We start from the raw sequence: 3,927 nt of genomic DNA, 5'->3' as shown, positions 1-3,927 counted from the left end.
TTTTAAGTCCTCTTCACTTTCAGCAAGCAAGGTTGTATCATCTGCATATCACAAGTTGTTAATGAGTCTTCCTCCAATCCTGATGCCACATTTTTCTTCATAGAACGCAGTTTCTTGGATTATTTGCTCAGCATAACAGGTTGAATAAGTATGGTGAAAGAAATATAAGCTTGTCGCACATCTTTCTTAATTTTAAACCGCTCAGTGTTCCCATGTTTTGTTCAAAAAACTGCCTCTTGGTCCATGTGCAGAGTCCTCATGAACATAATAGTTGTTGTTGTTGTCAGGTGCCTTCGAGTCGGAATCGACTCATAGCGACCCCATGCACAGCAAAACAAAATAATGTCCGATCCTGGGCCAACCTCACTACCGCTGCCACACTTGACGCCATCAATGATGCCACCTGGCTGATCATAATAGTAGGTGAGTTTAATACACTACTTTCAATGAAGGACAAAACAACTAGAAAAAAAATTAACAAAGACACAGAAGAACTAAATAACACAGTCAACCAACTTGAGCTCATAGATATATATAGAACACTCACCAACAGCAAAATATACATTCTCTTCTCCAGTGCTCATTGAGCACTCTCCAGAACAGACCATATGTTAGGCCACAAAGCAAACTTCAGTAAATTTTAAAACATCCAAATACTACAAAGATTCTCAGAGCACACTGCTATAAAATTAGAAATCAACAATAGGAAGATCAAGGGGGAAAATATCAAATACATGGAAATTGAACAATGAGCATCTTAAAAGCTATTGGGTAGTAGAAGAAAAAAAAAAAGAAGTAAAAAGGAATCCTTGGATCAAATGAGAAAGAAAACACAGCATACCAAAACCTTTAGAATGCAACAAAAGAAGTGCTCAGAGGGCAATTTATAGCAACAAACACATACATCTAAAAAGAAGAAAGCATCAAAATCAACAGCTTAATCCAACATCTCCAACAATTAAAACAAGAGCAGGGAAGTAAACCTACAGCCACCAGAACCAAAGAAATAATTGTATGGTAAATTGCTACAATTTGATGAGATTGAACTTTGCTTATGGATGTAGTTACTCAGAATTCCAACCTAGAAGGAAGGAATCTTCATATCAATGATCAGTTCTATCCCATCTGTACACCATGGGTCAAATATATCCCCTCAGTGCACAGGGTTGATAGGGATGGGCAACTTAGACACTAGCTACCTAAAATGGCTGGGGGGGGGGGGGCAGCGCTAAAGGCATAAAGTGACTTGCTTACACGTTTTCAAGAAAGAGTTTCATTTCAGAGTGTGTGGAGGAAGGTAGAACCCCCACTGATTTTTTTCATCTTGTCTAAACAGATCTGTTGAAAGAAGATGGGGATAAGATTCTTATGATTCACAAGTTAGTATTCATTATTATGACTAACTGCAATAGTCACAACTGTAAAGGTAGATGTTTTGTAACAAAAATGGGGGAGTAGCTAATCTTACAGTCCAGAAACAAAGGACCCTAGGACCATCAAGGGAGAAGAGCAGGAGCAGAATATGGGATCCTAGCCAGAGAAGCAGCGACACCAGAGATGATGGCAGCAATGATGACATGAAGAGAGAGAGCAGCTGAGGACTCCAGACTCATGGAAAGAGAAAGGTTGTGTGCTGGCTACCAGGAGGCAGGCTTGCAGAATGTGCCCTTTGATTGGCTGTTTAAATGATTATATATTCCTGAGTGTTTTTGTGTACATTCAAAAAACACATACACAAAGGCAATAGAAGCAAATACTGTTGAATGATGATGCATGGAGGGGATTGTAATCATTGCAATGAAACGAAATACGATAGGATGAGTGTAAAACTCTGATGTTTTCCCATGTAAACTACCACTCAATTCACAATAAAAACTTTTTCAAAAGTACCATGTGAGTAGCGACTGTGATTTTAAAAGTTCATGAATGGCCATTTACAGTACAACTTTGGTCTCTCCATGTGCAAAAGAAAGAAGAGTGGTAAAAATTGAAAATGTTTGGAAGATAGTCCATTGGCTGTCTCCACAAATGAGAACAGAAGAACTAGAGGGTGCCTGGCTACCACTACCAACTTCTTTGAAGGGGATCACATTAGAAGGTCCCAGATAGATTGACACAATGTGAAACAAAACTGAAAATTATAAGAATTATCAGTCTTATTTTGTCATAAGAAGACTAGAGAAACCTGAGACTGGCCCTCAGCCTTCAGGAACTCACCTTCATGGTCCAATTTTCAACCAACAACTCTAGTAAGTCATGCTCACCATGGAATGGTCAGCCATTCAAAATCAAAAGAGCAACATTTACCAAAGGACAAAGTTCAAAAGGTGTCAGGAAGCAGGGTGGAATGGAAATAAGAACTACTGGGAGAATGTAAGATAACTGTTGGTACATAGAGGGGATTGCAATCATTGAGATTTAAAAAAAAAAAAAAGTATATGATTTGTTTGATGTAAAACTGATGAGCTCTGTAATCCTTCACACAATTCACAGTAAAAACCTTCAAATTAAAAAAAGAAAGAAAGTACAATGGACTTCCAGAAGAACAAACAAATCTGTCTTGAAAACAGGACAGCCAGAATGCTTCTTAGAAGCAAGAATGGCAAGACTTCATCTCTCATACTTCATACATGTTGTCAAGAGGAATCAATCCCTGAAGAAGGACATCATACTTGGTAAACTGAAGGGTCATACAGAAAAATGGAAAAGAGCAAGACTTTCAACAAGATAGATTGACATAGTGGCAGCAACAATGGGCTCAAATTGTATGGATAGTGCAGGACCAGGTTGTATTTCATTTTGTTGTGCACAGGGTTGCTATGAGTCAGATTTGATTCGATGGTGCCTAACAACAACAATAAATTCTCCATAGTCCCTGTGACTCTCTCATCTTTTGACAAGCCGATCCTTCTCCTGAAACACCTTCCCCTTCATGGTTTAACATCCCCCAGCCAGGGTAGATGCCTATCTTAGGCTAGATTCTCTAGAGAAGCAAAACTAGCGAAGTTTCTATCTATCTATCTATCTATCTATCTATCTATCTATCTATCTATCTATCTATCTATCTATCTATCTATCTATTTATCTATCTATCTATGGAAGCCCTAGTGTTACACTATTGGATAAGCACAGACTGCTAACCATAAGTTTGGCAGTTCAAACCCACCAGCCGTTTTATGGCAGAAAGATGAGGCTTTCTGCTCCCATAAAGATTTGCAGTCTCAGAAACCCTATACGGGCAGAGTCACTATGGGTAGGAACTAACTCAACTGCAGTGAGTTTGGAGTTTACATATAGCAAAGTTGTAGAGGCTGGCTCCAAATCTGTGGGTCAGCTGTCAGTCTGGAGGTTTCTCCTGAATCATGTAACTGCAGGGGCTGGCAGCCCCAAGATTGGCAGGTCAGATAGTAGGCTGCTGGCTCATAAACTTCAGAGGCTAAGAATTCTCAAGACCAACAGGCTGCTGGCTCAAGTCCAAACTGGAGATCCAGTGATGACAAATCAGATATAGGATTCCAGATCCAGCAAAAAGCAAAAGACCTTTGCCAGAGCATTTTGTGTGTGTGTGTGTGTGTGTGTATTGTTAATTGCCATCAAGTAAATCTGGCTCAAAGCAATCCTGTATAGGGTTTCCAAGGAGTGGCTGGTATACTTGAACCACCAACCAATATAATCCTATGTATTCCTGGTGTGGAGCTATAGGATAAGCACTGAACTGCTAACTGAAAGGTCAAATCCACAGTTACTCCTTGGAAACCCTATACAGGATGGCTATGAGTCAAAGCCAATTCAACAACACTTAACAGTTTTATATATATATATATATATATTGTTGTTGTTATGTGCAGTGGAGTTGGTTCCGACTCATAGCGACCCTGTACAGGGTTTCCAAGGCTGTAAATCTTTACGGGATCAGAAAGCTTCATC

The sequence above is a fragment of the Chrysochloris asiatica genome, unplaced genomic scaffold, assembly GCF_000296735.1.
Source record: "Chrysochloris asiatica unplaced genomic scaffold, ChrAsi1.0 scaffold00135, whole genome shotgun sequence".
NCBI lineage: Eukaryota > Metazoa > Chordata > Mammalia > Afrosoricida > Chrysochloridae > Chrysochloris > Chrysochloris asiatica.
This window is presented reverse-complemented; position numbering follows the sequence as displayed.